The sequence below is a fragment of the Etheostoma spectabile genome, chromosome 1 (genome assembly GCF_008692095.1).
Source record: "Etheostoma spectabile isolate EspeVRDwgs_2016 chromosome 1, UIUC_Espe_1.0, whole genome shotgun sequence".
Lineage (NCBI taxonomy): Eukaryota > Metazoa > Chordata > Actinopteri > Perciformes > Percidae > Etheostoma > Etheostoma spectabile.
Window position 1 is genome coordinate 11,606,008 of NC_045733.1, and position 25,147 is coordinate 11,631,154.

The 25,147-nt window shown below is 39.2% G+C and overlaps 1 protein-coding gene and 2 long non-coding RNA genes across 3 annotated transcripts in view; 1 reads left to right on the forward strand and 2 right to left on the reverse strand.

Moving 5' to 3' along the window:
* lrrc4cb (leucine rich repeat containing 4C, genome duplicate b) overlaps positions 1–8,591 on the reverse strand; it is a 45,602-nt gene extending 37,011 nt beyond the window's left edge. Inside the window, exon 1 of the mRNA XM_032517512.1 lies at positions 7,566–8,591. The gene's annotated coding sequence lies outside the window, so the exon portion shown is untranslated. The remainder of the gene's footprint in view (positions 1–7,565) is intronic.
* LOC116690514 (uncharacterized) overlaps positions 1–20,117 on the reverse strand; it is a 60,602-nt gene extending 40,485 nt beyond the window's left edge. The window contains exons 1-2 of the long non-coding RNA XR_004332279.1: positions 19,999–20,117; positions 6,631–6,636 (exon numbers count right to left, since the gene is read on the reverse strand). This is a non-coding gene — a long non-coding RNA (uncharacterized LOC116690514). The remainder of the gene's footprint in view (positions 1–6,630; positions 6,637–19,998) is intronic.
* LOC116690508 (uncharacterized) lies at positions 11,924–24,776 on the forward strand. The gene is made up of 3 exons (XR_004332275.1): positions 11,924–12,052; positions 15,174–15,185; positions 24,764–24,776. It is a non-coding gene; the product is annotated as an uncharacterized LOC116690508 (long non-coding RNA).
* The last annotated feature ends 371 nt before the right edge of the window (positions 24,777–25,147 follow it).

Sequence of the window (25,147 nt, forward strand, 5' to 3'; positions counted from 1 at the left end):
ATCCCTAATTCTCTAAGGGAATATCTTAGTAAGGCGGAGTAAATTTGAGGCTGATAAGCAGACAATGAGATTTGCCCGGGCTTTGAGGCAAAGCCCTTCCAAGAGCTTGCTTTCACCTACTCTAAGTTTGAACTTGACACATCAAATGGCAGAATACTCATATAGCTCTCTTTGGTGTATGTTGGACTCTGTAGTTGTGTTTTAAAGCAACATAAGCAGGTGGGTGGCTTACAACATAGATTCATTGTGTTGCACGTGTAAACTGCCTGTAGTCTTGCAGTATTAACAATTTAAATCATTTTCTTTTACCCTCTGTTGGGTCTCTAATCCACAGAAAGCTGAGTTAGCTAATATTAGCATGCTAACATGCTTAACTAAGAATGACATGGCATCAGCATGTGCATTGGCATTGTGTACATAAAGCACAAAGCACCACTGGGCCTGTAAGTATAGCCACAAAAAACTGCGGGCATGACAATAGTCCTTCAATCTTCTTAGTGTTCAAAATATATTTACAATGTATCAGTGCACTTTTTATCAGAACATAAATATCTTGTGTGAAAAATGTGTTTATTTTTCTGTTCATGCCATACCACAGACCAGAGGAAGTGAAGGGATACTTCTCCAATAGTTAAAACTATTTTTACTTCCAAACACTATTTCCCTGTAGGGCTCAAAGTAAGCTTAAATGTTTGTAGTGTGCTGCTTTGCAGAGGACGATAGCTTTGATTTGTGGCAGTTCCAACATGGATTCCAACAGCTAACTAAGGTGATGGTTACAACAAAGTATCAAATTGTACACCGGAACTTTTGAAGTCCATCCTGCAGCATAATATTCTTCTCTTCACTGTCCATCCATATACTCAGCATGTTCCAGACTCTTGCTAGCTTCACATTTTGGCAAAACAAATTGACTGTTTGGAACATACTGACCACACAGATGGACAGAGGAGAAACAGATTAGGCTGCAGGAATTTTTGAAGTTTCTAAAGACACTTTGTTACTTATTTCCCTCTGTGATTCTTTTTTTTATTTTTATTCATTGAGCTGTTAATCCATGCAGCTTTCCTCCATGAAGGGACAAGAGCTACCTTCCAAGCCTGGGAGACTGTTTGATAGTCAAAACATAGTTTAAAATTTAATTTTGTCATAGATTAGATTGGGTCTCACTTAATCTGTCAGTTTTCCGATTGTCGTAGCTGGTAACTGTATTCACACGTCAGCCTCATTAACATGTTCTGTGGCCATTGCAGGACATGCATTTGGCAGTGTCAGGCTCCGCAAATTGTACATTCCTCAAATTGGGGTTTAAAAACCTTTTGGAATGAAGTATTGAATCTCCTTATACAATCTGAATCCTGTTTAATCCCTTTTTTGGGTTTAGCAGTTAACAGGTATTAGTAATAGAATTCTTCCTTATAAACCCATAAGCGAATATATTACATAAAAATCAAAAGGCTACAATTACAACAATTAAAACCCATTACATTCCCATTAAGTCTTGATTTGTTGTTGCGGGTCAAAAGACATCTAGATACTAAAACTGAACCAAATTGTTATTGATTGTCTGGGTCCCACAGCCGTTGTTTCCACAGCATTAAAGTGACCATATCTGAACTGATGGTTGGGACCTCACCTGATGCGTCAGATGGTTTGTTAACACAGAACCATCTGAGAAGTCGCCCTTAACTGTTTGGAAAAGGCCAGGCAAAAAAAAAAAACATGAAACCAGGCGCATAGCCAGTAATGGGCCAGGGCGGCACTGGCCCGTCCAGCCAGGTCGGATCGAGATAAGTTTTGCTATGAAAAATATTGAAATGTATGAAAAAAAAAAAATAAAAAAAAAAAATAGTAACAGAACTAGTTGTGTGTGTTTTAATGTGTTTTGTCTTCTGATTAAAACAAAACTGTTTAAACCAGAGAATAGGGATGTAACAATTAGAAAGCTTTCGGATAATAGGTGGTTACTATGGTAACAACAGGCAGACTCTCCGAGCTGCCTTCAGCAGCTAACGTTAGCTAGCTGGCTTTTTACACAATGTACCATGGGTGTGTTAAGCAATGTACTGTTAAAAGTAACCGTGGCAACAATGGCTTCTCTTTAAAGTGGCATGGACAGTTTTCTTGGATGGAACACTGTGTAAATAAAGACGAGCTTTTCTGCAGCGTGTGCAGACATTTCCCCAGCGGAGCTGACAGCCCATCAGCGACAGAGGAGGCCCTCACAGAGGTAACAGTAAGTACAACGGGTTTCATGCTTCTTGTAACCCAGTAGGAACCTTCCTATTTAGTAAGAAATGGTGAACACTGATGATGGCTTCTAACTGAAACACGTTTGTGTTTCGCCCACATTAAATGAGAAGATAACTGATCTGGGAGTGACATTGTTTTTAGTTTCCTTTGATCCTGTCACTGCCGTGGCCTTGATACAGTAAGATTTGGCACCTTGCTGGACACTTTTCATTATATCTTTCATAATTCAAACAATGCCTGGCTGGAAGTTTTCATTCTTTGATTTTCTTTTACCGATGGTAGCACATTTGCTGCCCATGATCCGACGCAGTCCTGAAGCAACAAAGCTGTTATGAATGCACAAAGGATACGTTCCATGTGTGATTTCTGTTTGATGTGGGCTGGTCTATGTCCTGCAGGATGTAAACGCCTTCTCTGCTGTTTGGTTCATGTTTAGTTGCCACTTTGTGCAATAAAATGGTTAATTTTATAACATGCTGCTGGTTCTGTCGGTGAATATATGTTTTAGCCTTAAAACTTTTAGACTGAGCTTTGTTGGTTGAGCAAGTTATAGACAGTACAGCTAATGTTGTTCTAATGCAGTATCTAGTGGAAGGTATAATTGTTACTGTTTTTTTATCAGTTTTTTCTTTTTGCTACTTCTACGTCTTTTTGAAAATGGCCCACTCAATTTGTACTGGCCCGTCCAAAACACTATTTCTGTCTACGCCACTGGATGAAACCATCTGTCTCTTAAACTCTTGAAGAAGCCAATCAGGAGAAGAGAAAAACTATTTTTCCCATCAAGAAAAGCCCTTTGTGCTGTTCTTTGCTCTTCTTTCAATGAAGAAATACGTGGGTGCTGATTGGTCTGGCCAAAAGGACACAAACAAATTACTTGAAGCCTGACAGGATGAGTTTATATTGGGATGTGTGATCCCCTGATTCTCATGTGACCTTGTGATATTGCGAGAATCCAGCTGCCGTGCAAGGTAAATAAGGACTAGGTAAATTACTATGCTTTTCATTGAAATATACTGTAGCCATTGAAATGCTCTTAAACAACAGCTGTGGTAATATAAGGGTGGTTCGTTCCGCCCAGTTTTAACTTGGATTAACATCTTTTGACCTGCAAATCAATACCATGCTTACTGGAATATGTCTCCATTTAGCTAAATGACCTGAATTCATGATTACTCTCCCTGAATGTTTTTAGTGTTGTTGCTAATAAAATAGGGAGGACATACAGTATTCAGTGGGAGATTTGTTTGACTTGACTCAGAGTGTTTAATCAACTTGGGATCAGATCCATAATGAGCTATCAAACCACATCCTTACCCATTTCCAGGAACAATTCCCATGCTGCACAGCTTTCAATGTGTCCCACCAAGCTTTATCTACCATTGTTATATGTCCTGATTTTTTTCATGTTACTACACTCTGAAGAAAAAAAGACAAAGTCATAATTGCCTTTTGGACATTGTTTACTGTGATTATACATTCTACAGCAGTGGGTGGTACTCAGATGTACCTCACACCACAGCAACGCCATACATATAATCACAGGAAATAGTGTCTACTGCAGCAGTATTGCTAAACTGTACATGTGTAGGTTGTTCAGAGTATGTAGAGGAATCTATAAAGAGCATTATGGCATTTGCAGAAAGTAGCTGGTTGCTGAAGAGGCAGAAACATGGTACCCGTAGCCTGAGCATACTCTTTCTATCAGAGGCTCTCACTGGAGTTGATGGCTGGTTGCTGCTGCAGGCCACAACAGACACATAGAACACAACACAGATGGTGAAATAAGGCACCAACGGCTGCAGTCAAAACAGTGAATGTCTCATAATGACATTTATGCCACAAGTTGTGATTTTTTTGCAGACATCAACACTGTCACTCTACATAAGATACACTCCGTAGTAATAAACCGTAGTGGTACTACAGGCACACACAAGCAGATACAGCCTCTTCATACATCACCACATTAATATTTGTTGATTTAGAATGGCAGACTTGTGAATGACACAGAGCAGGATGCGCTGAATAATCCCCTTTCTGGTGCACAAAAGCATAACTTAAGCTGCTACACTGAATACTAAGTCTCTCTCCAGCCTGGCATGCGTTGGACTCTTTCACACCCGAGCAGTTCAAGTTGTTCAGATTGGCCTGTCTCTTCACTCGACACAAACACATGTTTTGTGGAGGTACCACTGGAAAGATACAGAGTGCTATCTATCAAAATGGAGCCGACTGGAAGTCAGTCTAATCTCAAACTGCATCCCACTCACTTATTTGTGTCACACAGCGACATACATATACATACAGAAATACGCACAATCCTTCTGGTTTAGTTCAGATAAAAAGCACAGGCCTGATTTTTTTTCACTTATACAGACGGACCCTCAGCCCTAATTTATCGCCACTCCCAACGCCAATCCTCATATCACACAGAAGTATGCACAAGGCCAAGACTACAATATAAATTGATGAAACAAAAAAACAGTTCCCCCATATAGTAAAGCATATTCTTAAAAACACTGACTGCCCCCTTCAATCGCCAAAAGTAAAAGTGCAATAAAGTAGATAGTAATTTGAAAATGCATCAGCATTTCTGCTGTAGACAGATTGAAAGCCAAGGTTTTCAAAATGGGCAATTGCATACTAACATAATACACCATCATTATGAGAAGTCATTCACTAAATTAAAGAGAAGTTGGAATCAGATGATGTTTGGTATTTTGCTCGTTATTTTGTCTCCTGTGGCTCAAACAAGAAATCCATGACTTTTCTAGAGGGCTGACTTTTGAAGTATATTTTGCTGGAGCTTGTGTTGTACAATGTACATTGTTTGACTTAATTATGTTTCACAATTGGAAAATGTGGCTAAGGTAATGGTGGCGTGAAAATATGTTGAAACGACATAACCACCTGGGAAGTACAGACGCACATAGCCCTCGACAGTAAAATCTGTGCAATATAAAAGATGCACGAGAAAAAAGACAAAGCACTATGAATCAACACACTACAAATGTCTGTCTGAGGTGTCACAAGAAATTTAGGGAGTAATATAATGGTGGAACTGCATCACATAAAGCCCTTATTATACTATATATTATATAAATTTGCTTTTCTACACAGCAGGTTGCACAAGAACCAAAGTGGTGGTTTACTGAGGGTAAAAAAACTCATATGGTTAGATGAGTCACCACTCACCCTGTTCTGAACCAGTGGTTGACTACATGTGTGTCACGCATGAAAAGAAATCTTTTCGCCCAAGTGCTTATTTCCCACAGTGAAGGCTTCTGTCTAAGCTGTTCTGGTGAGTGGTCCTGGCATGGTCTACATCTATTTGGTCCCTTAGCAGGCAGGTGAATGCCAAAAATTAGCAACGCCTGCCGGGCTGATCACCTTTTTTGTGTCTAACTGTTTCTGTCTTGATGACTGAGGAATGTTACAAGAGGACAAACCCAAATCCACAGGCCATGACGGGTCCCTGAGTTAAGCACGGACAACATGTTTACCACCCTGGCAGTAATGGTCACCAGTTCTCAACCAACCCTAAGACTATACTTATTCTACTAAGAATGATTGCTGACTGGAATGTCTTGTAAATTAATTCTTGCATTTTTCTAGTTGCATTCGCTCTAGGTTTTTTCAGAATCATAAAGCTCAGTGTAGCAGCTCAGGTGGCTCATTCTGACCTAACGACCTATTGAGACACTTATTGGTTGGGGGCCTTAATTTGAGTGGTTACCAGCATTTTATTGTGCACTGAAATAATCCAGACCTAGAACCAAATGTAACACCAATTTCAAATGTAACTGTAAATCTCACTGTTAAAAGAACAATCCTTTTGTTTCTGCATATATGTTGGTGAGAACACAACTAACAATTTAAAATATCATTTTTCTCTAGATTTTCAGACGTTTAAAGAGCCCACTGATACTAAGGAATTAATGATCTGATGTGAAACAGGCACTATTCTTCATAATATTTACAGGACCCTTTGCTGAAATATGCAATATTTAAGATATTTCAATTTGCCATTCACTCATCAAACTCCCAACCCCATCAAGCAGACTATAGGTCAAATAATTAATGGGTAGGCTAGGCTTGTATATGCATGCAAATATTGCGTTAACCACCCCTAAATGGCAGTCCCATCCTTCAACACTTTGACTGTGTCCTTCATTTTACAGGCTGGTTGTAAAATCACCAGATGTGCATATTATAGAAGTGTACACTTGAGGATGAACCGGTTCAGGTTTAAGTGGAATGCCTTTGGATGCAGAAGCACTAGCTGTTTCAGATGTGCTGTCTGCTTCAAATGCAGCTCGCTCTACCCATTTCAGCCAACACACACAACTATTTTCAGCATCAGGGCATTTTCAGCACCTCCCACTGATGGACAGCGCCTATTTATTTCAAAAAGAAAAAGAAAAAGAAAAAGAAGGCCTGTATTGCCAAAGCAACAACTCTAGGACTTCATAATTTACCTTTAAAAAAATGCTCCCTTTACTTCCTGCTCAGGCTGTGAAAGGGAGAAATGACAACCTCATTTCTGAGTATCACCTATGGGTGGCTTTGATGGTTATTTTGCAGATATAATCGGTCAACAGGCAGAACAACAAATAAGAGGGATGGGAAATTGTGTGCAAGCTGTATGCATGAGCACATTCTGTAAAATAAAGCTTGACCTGAAGCTTTTGCTTTGCCACATTCCCACTCAAAGCAGCCTTCCTGAGGGCCAGCCTGCCCACCTGGCCTATCCGGCGCTCTCTTTGCTGCAAACGTGTATGCTGAGAATACCTGAACTGAATTTGAATTACCATATGACGTAGGCCTTTTTCTAGCAGTAGTGTCTTGCTGGCAACAGGGACTACCACAGATCCATACAGTCTCAAGCAAGCGCTCAAACACACAAATTGTTGCACCAGCCCCCCCCCCCCCCACCCACACACACACACAACCTTCTCAACCTCCTTTCTGTCCCTTTCCATCTTTATCTCTCATCTGTATATCTCTCTAGCCTATAACAACACACACCACACACACACACACACACACACACACACACACACACACACACACACACACATTCGGAAACACGCACCATCACGCACAAAAGAGGATGCGACAGCTATCATAACCTACCTATAGAGATGTAAAAAGGGCATCTCAAAAAATAAAAGTATCTTTCTTTAAATTGAAGTCTGTAAGGCAACCACAAATCACGGGTGAAATGGCGATGGATCGGTCTAAATGAGGATATACAACAGCAAATCACATTGAATAGGCTCCAATTGGAAAGAATTAAATGGAATACTTACGCATTTTCTCGAATAAATGAAATCGACGTTGAGAACAGTGAAGGAAAAACCAGCAGGGCCACGGTCCCCGTTTTCAAGATTTGTACGAGCGAGGCACAAATCTCCATGTGAAAGGGATTGGAGGCTGCTGCAGTCCGCGTCTCTCTCGATCACAAGTCAAGATGCTCGCCTGCGAAACATTGAGAAAGAGTTGCGTGGATCTGCGGTGCGGCCACCATTCCCTCGGATGCAATGAGCGCCGATGAAAGCCCTCAGAGGAGCAGTAACCCCCTGGACTTGAAGATATTCCTCCGGACTGAAGAGGATGCAATCCTGCAGAGTTTTTAATAGGGGGATCAAGTCTGTATAGGCCCTTCTTTCCCTCAAACCAGTCACAGTCCAAAATGTACTCCCACTGGTGGTTTCCTCCCGTGAAAGATCGCTAAATCAAATTTCACAACAAAAAATATTGTACATAAACAACCGAAGTGTACTAATTCACTTGGATTTACTAGTCAATCTTTTTTTTTTTGCGATTGTCATTGACTCAAAATTAACAAAACCATGGCCAGATATGACAATTAACTACCTATTTAAAGCATTGTTAAGGTCAGCGCAGAAAGGGGTGCAGAAGCGTCCTACGAAAAATCCTGAGAACGCCTATTGGATCAAATTAAGGATATCCGTCCCACTGCAACCATCACACGCGTCGCATCAGGACAAATGGGTTTGCCATAGGCTGCTCTAAAAATCGCAGAGCATATGGTATACAGTAGGATATTTTCTATGAAATAGAACGGGAAGGATCCACGGGATGCTATTTCCCCCCACCCACCCCCCAAAAGCAATTCGGTGTATTGATTACATAAGCGAAGCTATTAGTAATAATTCCGCTTGTCGGGGAGAGTGTGTCCGATCCGGCTGGTGTGGCAGCAGCATCATCATCCGGTGTTCCAAATAAAGCGGGTTTTTTTTTTTTTTTTGCCACCGGCTCCTAATGGTTCCCCAGCTCGCTGCAGTCCATGACTTGAATAGCGAGCAAGTTGAAATCACGGTCTCCAGGCACAGATCTGCCACGCGCGTGTGCGCGAGTCACGTGTGTGGTGTGTGTGGTTGTGTGTGTGTGGTGTGTGTGTGTGTGTGTGTGGGTTGTGTCGTGGTGGCTAGGTAGGTACGCGCGTGTGTAGGCGTGAGCGTGTTCCTGAATTGCCCAGGGCGCACTTTAACTTTGACCACTTTGCCTGTGGGTCCATCTGCCCATTTAATCACCCAGCACTCGTCAATTATCAGGGATCAATCGCATTGACGCATAAATCCCATATCTGATGTCTCTGAGTGTTTGTGTGTGTGTGTGTGTACGTGCGCGTGCATGTGGGATTCAATTGTTGATGAGGTATGGTTGCCACCTACAGGCGTTCGTCTCTATCAAGTCATCCAAAACGGAGCATTTTCACCGTCTCAATCCACAAATGAATTCACATTCAACATGTGTAGAGGTCTTATCAGTTTTCCTTAACAATGAAAGCACAGAGATGTGTGCCCACCATGTTACAATCAGCCACAAAAGAAATCCTGATTAAGTCTTTGGACTGAACTGGAACATCACATCTACATGCAGCCAGTGTATTCTGTTTTAAAATGCTGTCAGAAGCAGACAACTGTAACCAGGCAATGTGGCATGAAACCTTCTTGGTGATTTTCTTTACTGCTGATGGTCATAAGAAGGGACAACTTCATCCACTGCGAAGATCACTGTGGAAGACAGGGTGGCACTTATAGGTAAGAAGGCTTAGGGACATGGAGACTTTCAGACATAGTGAGTGAGCATTAATTTCATATGAGATGAACATAGGGTCTCCTTAGACGACATAATGGGTCGCAAGTCAGCTACGACAGCGTGGCTCCTGGTCACTGAGGCCACGCTGCTTTACGAGAGTAAGAAAGACAGAGAGAGAAAGAAAACCACGATATGAATGTAAATTTATGTGAATATAAATCAGTCAAACTGGGATTGAATATGTTGTTTTGATTGACAGCTTTAGTTACATTTCTGATTACCAATTTTCCTAGATTTCCATTCCAGTATGAACAAAAAAGAAATGCTTTTTTTCTGATGAACTTAAGTGTTTCTTTGTGTTGAGAAAATTCTCCTCGTTCTTAAGATAAAAAAATTATATAAAGTACTCTTCAACAAACAAACAAAAAACAGGACATTGATATGACATGTGACTTTATGGATTAAGAGTTTAGCACAACCATGAACATCTACAGCAATAACATGCAACATACACAACAATGCAGCATTAGGGTTGATGTAGAAACATCATGTAGAATAGTAAAACACTGACACAATATTTTACTGATAATATTTACATACTTTTACTTAAGAATTAGAATGTAGGACTTTTAGTGGGGTATTCTGACAGTGTGGTATTAGTACTTTTACGAACCGAATACTTCCACCAGTGGCTTCCCACCACCATGATCAAACACCAAATAAGGGAATCTGTGTGACCTCCAACACAATATCTTGAGCAGTCATTTTGTCTCTAAAATGTCCGAAATAGAGAACAATATCACAATTTCCCAAAGCTCAGGACCAAGTTGACGTCTTCAAAATGCTTTTTTTGCCCGGCAAACAGTCCAACACCCAAGGATATTCTATTGGATGAAATAAAATAAGCAAATATTCAAAAATTATTTGAAGTTGTACCTTGTGACTTTTTAGCGCTTCTGCCTAAACAATACTAAGATTGTAGCCTGTGCCATAACGCTTTAATGCTCATTGTAATAATAGGTTAAAGAAAAAAAATAGATTGGTTTGATACATATTGAAAAAAACTGACCTGATGATGGCGCTGGATGAAAAGTCAGGGAATCAACAATGTCTGCACCATCCACTCAACAGACTTTTTACTGAACACCTTAAATGTCAACCTACTGCTCCAGTTGCATATAGAACCACCAGTAGGTAGGAGCATGCATCTGATGTACTGCAGATCTAAAGGCCAACATTGCCATTATTAAAGCTTCATGGCTAGCGTTGCTAAAAATGACATGAATGATGAATTTGTTTGCTGATGAAATAGTTCGAGACGGAATATATTTTGGAAAAGAAGGGTGCTCCATCGCTCCAGTACAGTTAAAATCACACCTTACTGAGACACAGCTTTAATTCATCATCCATATCTATCTGTCTGCCTGTCCATGCAATCACTGGATCCACAACATGATTTTGTGATTTGTAATGCATACCAAGCCACTCATCTGCCATTTGTCACTTCTTTTTTTTTTTTAAACGGGAAGCAGTAATTATGTCTTTATTCCCTATATAATGTAAGGCTTTGAGTTTTACACACAGCTAAGATGAAAACGTGCAGACCTCAAAAATTTGATTTCTGACTGAATCAAAGTCAGCCCTAACCCTTACTTTTTGCGTCGATTTGTCATTGTTAAAACTGTGTCACTACAAGTCTATTTCAACAAAAGTGACATCAATATTCAGTTAAAAAAAATCAATATACACTACTCGTGAGCCATGAAATTGAGTAATAAGGTCTTAATTTAAAAGTCCTCTTTTTAATCGGTTATCCAACTTTAGTATCTTGAATTGAAAGCAGTGTCTGCACTCTCATACACTAAACTCTCATCTCAGAACATTTAAGTGAAAAGTCAAAACATTCTTTGTCATGCATTGCCAAAAAGGGTAGTGTGTTAAAACAAAAGCCAATTTCATATAGATGAAATATCATTCTGTCCTAAGGCTAAATAAGTCTCATCTGAGAGAATTTCCATTGCTTCGGATAAAATCAGGTCCAGGTGCACCAGCTGGACCTTTGTGGCTTTCAAATTACCTATATTATGTAATATGTAATAAGATAATTGGACTTAACTTCTAACACTAGAGATACGTTTGATGTATTTTCTGTTATCAGCATTTGATTCATGCTTTGATGAAATAAGAATTGTAATTTCTCGAGATCACCTGAGCAAATAAATTAAAAGAATAAAAGTTCAAGGAACAAGGGGGAGAAATGCACACCTTGTATGCGATTTGAGTAGTAGTATTTTATATTTTCTATTAGTAGTATTTGAATCCATGCAACAGCAATATGTGTTGTCAGTGCCAAAGATTCCCAGCCCACAAACGGCTATTGGGCCCTAAATCAAGACATGGTGTTGCAAGCATTTTTGGCAGCTTTTATTACTTTTATTTACTATGCAAAAGGAAAAGTTGGAAATGTTTTAGACCAGCATTGTTCTGAAGGAATCCAATATGCTTTATTTGAAGTTGTTTGATTAACTGAATCTTTATGCAGACAGACAGACAGACAGACAGATGGGCCGACACACAGCCTATATTGTCCAAATGACAGAATAAATTATCTCAAATACCCACTTTGTATAGAAATGGAGCAAAAAATGGCTTGGTATTGTACTTTGACCAATTATTAATAAACAATTAATCAAAATGGCGATAATATAATGGTTTGATTCTGCAAACTCTTGTATTGGATTGAAATACTCTAAAATACACCAAGCTCTGCTGCCAGACGCATTTTAATGTGCAAGCATTTCTTCTAACAAAGGGCTCTGACATGATTAGCACAAAGCACAATGTGCATCCCTTTTTATCCTCTTCATTTAACTTTAACTAGTTAACTGATTGAGATGTAATTAAAAAAATGAGAAAGAATGCTGAAAATTGATTGATTGGAAAGTGCTTCATGCTTTATCCAGGCTTTTGGAAGGAAGAAGGTTATTCTCGCTGACTTATTTAGATATCCTGGCTTTAAAGTCTGTCAAACAAATTGAGGGACACAGATGGGACGAGCTATGTGAATGTGTTTAGCAAATTATGGGCAGAGATGGCTGTAGTTGATTCTTTTCATCCCTCGTTTTGGTCCATAGCCATTTTTCTGTCAAAATAGATTTGGCCTCTATATTTCTTTCTCTCTGTGAGACATCTCTTTTACGTCTTGCTTCCTTTCTATCTTCTTCCATCAGCCTGTTGGGATTGTTGGATCGGCTGCTATTATAGCACACGTCCCAGACTGCTTTCTGGGACAAACTTCAAGAAGCTGGGCTGGAAAAGAGATGGAAGGGAAAATATAGTAGAGAGAGAGAGAGAGAGAGGATCCTTTAGCACTACGGAACCTCTTCAATTATTCAAATGGCCGCTGTCCCTCTGCACTTGTTCTCTCTGCTTGGTTTGAATATTAAAATGGCTGCCCCCAAAGAGACAGATATCCAGAAGATGAAACCCACGCAGAGTTCAAAGGATGAATGTGCTTGACTTCTCGCATTCCCGCCACAGCAGTCGATGAACGGGAGACTATCTATGCAACTGACTGCATGACTTTGAAGAGGGTAGCATTCCTATCACGTTTGGCCTAAATTCCATTACAGAAAGGCTGAGGGACTGCTATATTAGCATCAAATAGAGCATGCAACCTGTATCCCAACATACAGGAAATACCCACTCCTCTCAGAAGTGTATTGTGAAGTATAACAGTGGTTCTGGTCCTTATTTTGGGGGCTCGGCCTGGTCACCATAGTCAGTTGAGATTTTGTGACGTGATAATCATCTTTTATGATACACTCTGCATTGATTGGACATCACTTGTCTCAGATAAATAGCGGAGCTAGGCAACTTGGGTTTGGTTAGATTTTACTTGAAATCAATAAAAAGATTTTGAATGAAGTGCAAAAATTCCTATAATGAGATTGAATGAATTGAACCCAGGTAATCATGTGGTTTACGGTTTAGAGCCATTTGGCCATTCATGGTACGGCAGTAATGGAAGAATTATTTAGATCTTATACTTTAGTAAAATATGTATAGATGAGATTTGGTGAACCTGATGAACATTTGTTTTCAAAGGCAACACAGGGACGGTTGTGGCTCAGTAGTAGAACAGCCAATCAGAAGGTTGGTGGTTTCGTGTTCAAGTGTCCTTGGGCATACACCAAACCATCGGATGTAAATGTGTGTGAGTGTTTATCTGAAGAGCAGATGGCGCCTTGTACAGCAACCTCAGCCACAGTGTATGTGTATGAATGGTGAATGGTTCCTGTACTATGTAAAAGAGCTTTGAGTAGTCGTTAAGACTGGAAAAGCGCTCTATAAGAACAGTCCATTTACATAAAATTGATCATGAATATACTCCTGCCCCGTCTAGTACCCCTTCAAAAGTGTCAGTGAGGCAGTTGGTTCAGGGCTGCTATGGACACAATTCTAAAATGTTATGTATATGAATCTGCAAAGTAGTAACTAGTAACCATATTTATATCTTAAATCAGATTGCATAATCACGCATAAGGAGGAAAGTTGGGTTGGTGGATGGTTCAAAGCCAGTTTTAGTCCGTAGTGTTACATGTTACGTCCTCATTTTAGTAATAAGTTTTACGTGACTCATTTTTAGCCAATCCCTGATGCTTTACTAACCCCAATACATTATTTGTGCTGCCTAAACTTATCTAGTTCTGTTTCACAATGTTAACTACTTGTTTTAAAATGCGCCCGTTATGTTAAATAGAACGGTCACATGATCACGGTGACATGATTAAACCAGAGCAGTAACAGTAAATAGAACAGTCATATGTGTCGTTTTGTCGTTTAGGTATGAGGATGTGTTGACTAAAAAGTACAATAGTGATACAGTAAAAGTGAAATACTCAAGTAAAGCACAAGCACCGTATATTTGCCCTCTCTGCATGTACAGATGTTCCACCACTGGGTGGTTTAATCCCTGCTTTTTCCTGACAATGTGTAAAGCTGTCAATTATTACAACTACAGTGGGCCCTGGACTTTAAAAAAGTACGGTAATGGAATGGATTACATGGAATTATGCACCTGAGATACAAAACTAATGAAAGAAAAAAAAAATCTAATTTGTCTTTGTAACCGGAAGAGTTTTACGTGCAGCTTGACATAGACTCTCCAAGTCACTGGAACAAATGATATTCGCTCATTTGGTGTTTTAGTGATGATGGTAAAGATTGTTGCATCATCCAGCAATCTTCGGCTTTTATATTTCCCCCTTTTCCTCTTACTTTTCAATCATAGTAGAATTACACAAATGCTAATGCCGCCCTTCTTTTTTTTTCAACAATTGTAGAGGACATGGTAATCTTGTAATAAGCTTACCAACCGGGGTTTTTGTGATTTCAGTCAGTGTGAGCACCACACCATCACTACACTTTGCACTAACCATTCTTTAGTTTTTGCACATTCTGCACTCAACCCATATAGCCTCTTTTTTCTTATGCAAATATGTTTGTATGCATGCACTACTCACCAAGGCAAATTCCACAAAAGTGTAACTAATTGAGGCATTAAACTCTTTTCTAATGTGTAGTGTAAGTTAACATACCGTGCATTAATATAAACACAGTGTCTGCTTAGCATATCATTCAAATGGTATCATATTCATGAGACCATTAGGTGCCCCCTTGGTCCTTCTATAGAAGCATTTGCATGTTTTATGATTCCTGCTAATTTATTCACGTCACCTCAAGGCTAAGATCAAGTAGAGGGGAATAACAACACATAGCCTTCTGTATACCTTACCACTTCTAATTTGTTATCGTGTCTCTAAAGAAACATCCCCCAGAGATACCCCAAGGAATTTTATTTTGTAATGATTTTCTTTATTGGCTTTGATTTTGTTTGTATTCAGTGTTCACAGTAAGCAGCGTAGGATGATGGATGTTAATGGAACATGTTTCTCTCATTACAGCAGTTCCAGATAACTGAAGTAGTATTTCTCTGTATGGATATTATGTTAAAGCCCCTTTGTGGACAAAAAAAAAAACTCAACTGGTGAAATGGATTTGAATAGTGTAAATGTTTCCACTCTGACGTGAATGAAAATATGCCAGTTTAAGATCTTCTGGGGGCATGTGAAGCTAAATAACCCTGGGAAAAGGTTTAACATATTTGCAAAAATAGCAAAAAAGTAAAGCACGTTTGTACATATTCTTGAGTTTCATTTGTGTCAAAATCTGGTTTTCTAGAGTTAGTGTGCAGTCTACTAATGCAACTGTTGCTAGTATTGCACTGCAGTAAGTCTTAAAAATATGTTTTCTTTTTATTGCCTATAAAGATTCCAAATTATCTTCATGTAGGTCAAATATAATCATATTTTCATATTGTTTGCCATTAGAGTGGGACATGGCTTCAATATTGACTTTTTGACCTTTGATGCTTGACCACAAATCTTCCTTTTTTAAAAGCCTTTTGTGACTGATGTGAAAAACACCCAAGCTGATAATTTCTTTGATGCACTGAATTAATTTGAAGCAAAGATAAGTGCAAACCAGTGTGAAAAACATAGTCCATCAGTATATCTGGATTTAACAGCACCATTCTGTTGTCAATTCCTTTCATTGCACCGTTGTTGTTTACATAAGATGTCCGTTAGAAGCAATTCAGAGGGACGTCTTTTTTAACCATAAACATTCATATGTATACTAAAGACATCTGCAGAAACAGTAAGAATTTGAAGTCTTTCTTGCAGGTGTATTTTAACGAGCTACATGCCTAATGTTGCAAATATTATGTGACCCATTTTGCAAAAGAAAACAATGTTGCACCCCTAGGTTCTAGGCCAGTTTATTTTAAGTGCAGAGAAACAATGACGAGTTAGGCAAAGCTGCCTCCACTCCTTTGCCATGCTAATATTGATATGTTGGCACATAGTCAATTCCATGTTGCCATCGTTGTTGAACACTGCTGTCCAACAGGCCTTGTTTCTCCAGGAAACATTATTTTGATTAATTACACCAGGTCCCCATTGAAACTGAATGACCCCCAGAATAGCTTGCCAAATCGTTGTCGTGTCACTTCCTATGCGGGTCCAGATTTGGATAAAGCATCATAATGAGGCCTATTAGCATAAACATGAAGACAAAGAGATGCTTCTAAAATGGGCTTGAGTGTTATATATTTTATCTGGTAACTTTCTGGACAGCTTTACCACCTAAACAGCACAGCTCAGACAAACTAAATACATGAGTATGGTGATTAATGTGAGTGCTTTAGGCACTGAGGAGTGAACAGGTACCACAGTTAAGGGCAATTTAGTGTGACCTGTTATTATGCCATAAATGCTGTGGTGTGTCACAATAAAGTAAACCAGAACGCACTTACATATGACTCTTCTGTGTTCGGCCTCATAGCAGTGGGAAATGACAAAATCCGCTCCTTACATTCATGTCGTCCTGTTTGATCTGTTAGGCGCAGTCCTGAGACCGCTGTGTTAGACATCTTTACTCTGAAAAATGTTCTCAAGGGTGAAAAGGTTTAGGACTGAAAAAGAATATACAGATGAGTAATGCATTGAATGATTTGATACCTGTCAGATAGAAGACATGTATACAAGGTTTTAGTGTGGACATGTCACACAGGCAGTCCCACATCATCAATTAATGAAAGGAAGAGACCATTCCCTTCCACATTCAGTAGAGGCACCCGGTGTGAATGATCACAGTTCAGTTCTGCAGGCTGAGCTCCTGGCGGTGCTCCTGCAGTGGCAGTTCAATGTCTTTCTTAATCAGAATAGACAGTGGGTGTCAAAGGACCGAAGCAGTGAACTTCCATTAGGATAACCTCTTATGATAAATAATACATGTAATAAAGTAATACAGTAATAAAAATAATAATAATACTAATATTGTTTAAGTATTAGTCCGTTTAAGAATTTAAGTAACAATAAATAAATGAATGAAGGCTTCATTTTGAAGATGTAAACAGTATACAATACAAGCTAAAAGAACAAAACAATATTAACTTAAAATGTCTGAAAAGAAATAAGAAGCATACATTTATTTAATCCCACCTATTCTCCATTCTCATGAATAATCATCAGATTGCTATATTTACATAACATTCTATCTTAACATATTCTTTACAATTTGCTACGTATATTTATATGTAAGCTACATGCCCACCCCAAAAAGTAGAAACATACATGAACTGAACAAAATTATAAATGCCATTCCATCCCATAGAAACTGTTTAATCAAATTATTATATTGCTTGAAGATTCCGTAAGGAATTTTAGCACAACCACAACCAGCATTTTGATAATTTTCCCCCATAAGGTCACGTTTATCATCTTCCATTTGTCCAACTTAATTTTCCTCATTAATGGGGACATATACTGAACCAAATCATAAACACTTTTGCTTTTGCCCCCATTTCTCATGAGCTGAAGCTCAAAGATCTAAGACTAAGTTTCTACATCTATACAAAAGTCTTATTCCTCTCAAATATTGTTCACAAATCTGCCTAGGTCTGTGTTAGTGAGCACTTCTCCTTTGCCGAGAAAATCCATCCACCTCCCAGGTATCAAGATGCTGATTAAACAGCATGATTATTGCACAGGTGTGCTTAGGCTGGCCACAATACAAGGCCACTCTAAAATGTGCCGTATTTTTACCGTATTGGGGGGGGGGGGTCTAAAAACCAGTCAGTATCTGGTGGCAGTGTTAAATTTGTGTGATCTCTATAACCGGTATTATGAATGATCCTTACGGCTCTTTTTTTGCAATATAGATTGTGATGATAGTGGATATTTTTAAGTATTGCCCCAAACCTTTGCATAGTAATTTAAATATGGTAATACCAGTGAACAGTAAAGCATGTGGAGTGAGTTGTAGTCCAGAATGTGTTCTGTGTTCTGTCAGTGCTGAAATGTGTTATATGAGATTTCCGGCTTATTTTGTCATTTATTATAACGCCAATGAACTTATTTTGAATTAACTTCAATGGCCACACCATCCCCTTGTATCTGTAGAATTCTAATTTGACCATTAACAAAAACCTGATGTTAGTTTGACTTAGTCTCACTTTGCCAGACCTTCCTCCACGGCACTGCGGAGGAGGGAATGTGGACCGTGGTACTTACGGACTAAGTTTTACCTAATGGGAATTTGTTTCTGTCAAACCACCTTTTTAATCAGCGAAGTTCTGACGTAATAGTCTCCAGTAGCTCCTTTGTGTCTCCCTCACCAACAAAATGTTTTTGTTTTATCCGCAAATCGTACTAATTTAAATATTTTTGATATCTTGCAGACATTATTTATTTAACAAGGCCTCCTCTTACAAACAAATCTGAATGTCAGGCACGTTTGTGTAAAAAAATCAATGTTCAGAGAAACTAAAGTCTGGGACCAGTGAGCGCTCCGTAGTTGTTTTGAAGATAAAATGTTCACCTGAACAAGACCATTTTCTCTTCTCTGAAATCCTATAAACTGGCTGATGGATGACAGATACGATCAGGGGGTTGTATTAATCAATACACAGAATCTGATGTTACAGTCTTTTGTGCCAAATTTCAAGCTGCGCAGCCATACAAAAGCCCAATTCAAAAGGAAGTAGAAGGATATCCTCTTGCAAATTGTAACTGGGCCATGCACAAATCATTATGTAACCAACTAATCTAACTGCTACCAACTAATTTAATTAATAGAGGTTATGTTTCCTGGGTCCCTCGATTACATCTAAATCATTATTTTTCTGTGTCGGCAGGTAGGTGAGGTTTGTGGAATGACGAAAGACCACCTGGAGGCCTCTCTCCAAATCAATACCAACCTCATGGTCGGCGTTATCTCCTAAGGAGGGGAGTTAAGATTGATTGTCGTTAAGCACTTTACAGGATGGAAAGAGGATGAGGACGGATCATAAAACGCCCGCGCACCACCTACCCATCCCTCTCAGCTGCAAAGTACAGCCAATCGATAGGAGCAGGCTCAGCAAAAAAAATAAATAAATAGAAAACGGTAAAGAAATAAACACCTATATAAACAGGGAAGCATTAGTAAAACAAAAACAGACAGGACGTGTAAGAAATTGAATACATCTGTGGCAAGCAAGTGAGGAAATACCATTTGTCAGAATCACTAAGTAATTTCAATGCAGTTAGGTTAATTTTAACTACTCCCTGTAAGGTGGATTTGGCATTTTTATGATAATAGTTGTGTAACTGTGGCTGTGTTGTGTGAAACCAAGAGGTTAGAAACCAGTATATGAAAAGAGATAATGGTATCTTCAAATTAAAGATGTGGCCCTTCTGGCTCCAAATGAACAATAAAGGCAAACCACTCAGGAGGTAACAAACTTAGACCATTAGAACACATGTGATGGATTATGATATCATCATATACAGTAGGTGAAGAGGGAGGGTGTTTACTAAACATTAACTCAGAGGATAGGCAGTCGGGTTATTATTATGTAGTGAAATTTGTGAAATTTGAAATGTGTGTATTTAAAACTATATATGTATACGGCACATCCATAACTAAAAGAGCATATTTAAAAAATTACCAGACCTTCCTCCACAACGCTGCGGAGGAGGGTCAGGCAGGTCCACACAACATTGTGTGTGAGGGGGAAAGGTGCTCTGGTTAATTGGCATTTCTTTGAACAAATGTCAATCTCACACACACAGTAGAATTTAGATTCTCTGCCCGAGCCCGAACTTGACCCCACCAGACCCGGCTCGTGGGTCGGGCCGATACATCCCGCCACTATCCTCGGGCCGGGCCTTTGATCAAGCATTTGTGTTTTTTTATTAGCTGGGGAGAAAGCTATGCCTCTCCAGATGTGGTCTGTCCTATAGCCGGCGCGTTGTCATGCAGACCGTGGCGAAAGGCAGTATTAATTAGGTGATCGAGACAAGAATGTCTCCTGTACGGTTCCTGGGCTTTGATTATGTTGCTGCTAGGGAAGTAACGGTATGGAAATTTACTGTAACCTCACGCTTATAGTGACCAAAATTATTACGGTTTCGGTATTATCACGGTATTTTTAAAAGTGTGTTCAATATGTTCAAAAAGCACTGATAGGCCTACACATATCACAAAAAAACATACAAAAATATCGGCAATAGACTTGTTAAAACTGGCTACTGAAACACTGGCCCGCTGTAGGGTGTCCGGGAAGAACTTGAACCTGAGATGTCTGCCTTGTAGATCCAGGAAGATTTATTTACAACTCCAACATGAAGTTAACTATGAAGTTGTATTAGACATTGCATGTGAAGTTGGATGTGGTTTTGAAATATAAGAAAATAATAATGCACATTAATACGCATCTGACTTACTAGGAACATTATTTACCAAAACTAAATAGTATAGCCAACAACATATAACAAGAAACAATACTAAGGATTACATTCCTTTCTCTGTAATAATTAACAAATGTAACACATTTTTCAGCAACCCAAACTGAGAAAAAGCCACATCTATTACAGCCCACATATCCATAACAGAGCAAACAGTGTAATACACCTTTAGCCTTTAATTGCACGTTGCTAGCAAACATAACCTGAATATCAACACCTGGCTGCACAAGTATTATTAAACAAACTGCACATCTGTCAGCTATGCTATGAGAAACACAGCAACAGCAAAATTATCAAGGTGATAATATAAATCTCTCTCCCTCTCTCCAAATAAATGTCATGTCGTTACACGGGCTAAACTACCACATCGTAGCAGAACACTTATTGAAGATCATGAGGGAGTAACAGTGTAGCAAGCTACAGAGTAGTTTCAACTTCTGCGCTACGCACATCACTTCAACCAGTCCGAAAATGGGAAAGAAAAGAAAAAAGATAACACGGGTAATCATTAAATCCCTAGTTGCTGCCTTGATCTGTTTCCCCACACTATTCTGCTCAGGGAGCTAGGGTCAATGTTTATTTTCTCCGTCTTCATTGGAATCCATTTGCGATAATTACAGTTAATGAGTCGGGACACAATGTGCACATGCTCGGGAAGGGTCAGGCTTGATTTTTTGGGCTCGAGCTAAGCTTTAGCGCACAGAGCCACCACAAAATAGCCTCAGGAAGGAACTACTCTTGGTTGAACATGTGTGTCTTCAAAAGTAGTTTTAGTTGTGCAACTCAGACTGGACAGATAGTCTAGCTAGCTGTCTGGATTTCCCCTGCAGAGATCTGAGGACCAGGTAACCATAGTCCTCAGATTGGACAGATAGTCTAGCTAGCTGTCTGGATTTACCCTGCAGAGATCTGAGGACCAGGTAACCATAGTCCTCAGATTGGACAGATAGTCTAGCTAGCTGTCTGGATTTACCCTGCAGAGATCTGAAGACCAGTCAACCATAGTCCTCAGAAATCCACTTTAGAAATCCAACAGAAAGGAAGGTTGTGGTATAGATTAAATACATACCAACTGCTATGGTGATTTTTAATATGAAAGGGTTAAATTATGTATTTATTTAATTTAAAACTTATCTTTATTATTTATATTGAAGAAGTAACTCCTTCATATTTATTCACATGTACAGTAATCAAACATCACGGTGTTGGAATCATCTTTTACATGAAGACGTGCCTGTGAAATTGGTTGGTTACAGAAAAATGAAGTGTGATGCGATACATATTAAATATGAAACAGGCTTCGACAGGTGTGTCATATTAGAAACTGTAAATAACTTTGTAATTTCCCTAAAAGCAAATCCGACCAAGGTGATTAATCGTAACTGTACTGAAAACACTGCATATCTCATGGCTTCTTAAGAGACAGAAATCATAACAGGTGTCAGCTTTATTAAATAATGAAGGTTATTTAAATAGTAGAAAGTCATGACATATTCTCTCATAAAGATCTGTCTGAGTTTAACAGAGCATTGGACATTAAAGTAATAAAATAAGGTGTAAAAACTGTACAGTACCAAAACACAGACTGACTTATCCCAGTTAAAGACAAAATATCTAAAACATATCTGACATTCATTGGCCTCAACTCAACTGAATTATACTAGGCTATACAAATCCAAACATGATTTCATGACAGATTACAGTCGAATTACCGTGATACACATCTCACTGCGGATCACTATTTTTAACTTTTTTATTCTCTGCCGGAAGGAATATTTTAATATGCTAATACATGTTTTCCTTTTTAATGGCACCAGCTCATTCCAACGGTTGCATCTACTTTAACAGCAGCTTTGAGATTGGAGTCACAGAGTAAAAATGGAGCCAAGTGTGCCCTACATCTGTCTGCATTAGTTCATAAAGCCGGGGAGGATAAAGACAGCACTGGGATCCACCAGCCAGACAGTGTCCACTGGTAATGCTGTAGGTGTAAATGGAGTCATGCTCAGATGAAAGAGTAAGGCGTGTGTACACACCCCCACTCATCCATCATATTTGAGGGTGTACGTGTCTGTCTATGTGGGCAAGGAGAGACGGAGGATGCTCTCCAGCCGGGCCCAGGAGATGGGCTGAAGGGAGGATGACAGATGACGGATGAGGTGGCGTCATGGTTTCCTAAGAGCTCAGTAAGATCTGACTTCTGGCGGCACATCTAAATTATTACCTCAGCTTCACAGGCATTTGTAGCACTCAGCCCCTCTTGTGTTATTCCAGCAAGGCTGCAGACCTTTGAGTTTTCTGAGCTCACGACTTTGTTTTTTATTATTCATCTTCTGTGGGATGTAAGATTACCATCAGCATACCTCTTGCTGTTTAACGTAAGAAGTGCCTGCTGCTTTCTAGAGGCTGTGGTGATAAAGTATTTTCTGATTCTGATAGTAATGCATAATATCTAGGAGTGATGTTATCCAAACGTCAATGCAAAATTTATCATTCCCATCATCAGGAAGCCAGATGCTTTCCACAGCTTCCTTTCCACCAGAAAGGTGCAATGAAATCTCAGATCTGACAGTCATCTATTTTTATTCCCACTCTGACTGGTGTAGAATATGTATGCCTGCGCATTTCATGATTCAACGATCACTTGCCAAGTTGCAAAGCAGTATAGAACTAGTATGTGAAGCTGGAATATGTGAAACGTATGAACTTTTCAAGTGTGTCTACATATTCCTGGAGCAGCTGGTCTCAAGCGATCAGTGCTATTATAAAATACTTGACACAAACAAGCCCTAATGACGAATCCCGCTGCATACGCATTGATTCAAGAGTTAAAAAAACATGCAGGCAGCGAGCAGAACACACTCCAGAGCTTGCTGTGAGCTTGGATAGGGAGGGCCCCGTCCCCCTGTGTTTGACTGTGGCCCTAGAAAGCATAACTGGCAGGGAGGCTCACAGAAAGGTGCACTAGACACATGTCTCTGCCAGACACCGTGGGCTAGTGCTGAGTGCTTCAGCATGCCAAGTTGGTGTGGAGGAAAGTAGGGCAAACAATGCAATCCAAAGTATAACAAAGTGGACATTTTCTTTTGAGCAGAAATTACACAAATATAAAGTGTCAAGAGGATTTGCATACATTTGCAAATGAAATAGCAACAAGAAGTCATTGTTATAGCAAGTGCAGCTACTTTGCAGTCCCATGGCACATTTGGGGTTTTGCAAGCTACAAACAATCTCAAATCACATTGCCAAACTGCAAACATAAGCCATAATCTGTGTGTGACAGTCACTACATTTATATGCACACCAATATTCCACTATTATTCCAATTATGATCATATAAACAGCATATTCCGGTTGGATATTTCGAATGCCATTTCCAAATATAGCATTTCCAAATTAAGACGTGGGATATCCCGGTATTATTTGGGTTTTTAGAGGCATTCTTTGGACATGTATACACAGTGCATTCGGAATATGCGTCTCAATCTGGGTTTTACCGCAGGCTTATGGTCCACTCTGTGCATTGCTATGGATTCTGTACACAAAACAACTAATCGTTTGCAAGGCTGAAGACCCGATAAGAATGAGGAACAAAGCTCTATTGATTAAACATTATCAAATACTGGATAGGGTATTGGATATCAACAGGTGTTTTAAAAAATGTTTTTGCACACTCCAACAAGTCCTCCGCCGCTGGTAAAATTTGAACAAAATCCTATTTTGCACAACTAACGTTACATGTGAACGGGAATAGTAGTGGAATATTTACTTTCATCATATAATTAAAAAAAATTATATATATATATATACATATATATATACGGGCAAAAAACAGAATATTATGTGCATGTAGACATAGTCAGTAGAAAAAAATAAGTTTTTTTTTTACACGTAGCACTTGAAGATGAAATGAATGATGAATGATGAATGAATGATGATACTGACATATTATGCAAGAGATGATGCATATCTCTGTGAAAACTCCAATGTGTTAAAAAGAAATCGAGCCTTTCTTTTGTTAAAGGTGTAATACCGAGATGTCACTCCCCCCCCCCTCCTTTGTAATGGACCTCTGCTCTGCCTGACAGTCTTCTTCATCTCTATTGTGAACATGTTACTTTAGTATTTCCATTAACTACGAAGGCGCAGTACTGAAATTCTCCGTTATCTCATAGCACACATTTTTCTTTTTTGAAAGGTTTTGAGGCAAGCATGAGGTTTATCTATACTCATTAATAATTTCAGTTTGTAATTGAAATCAGTAGTTGTTTTGGTCTGATGGTCTTGAGTTCATCCGCCCCTGTTCTCCTTGCCCCTGAACTCAGATGGTTTTACCAGTTGACACATTTACACGTTTGATTTCACATATTTGAGTATGGTAGCTGCTGTTGCTCAAAGCTGAGGATTATGTTTTCAATTCTTGCTAAAATGTATGTGATGTCCCCCCTCCCAAACCGGTCCATCTCGATTAA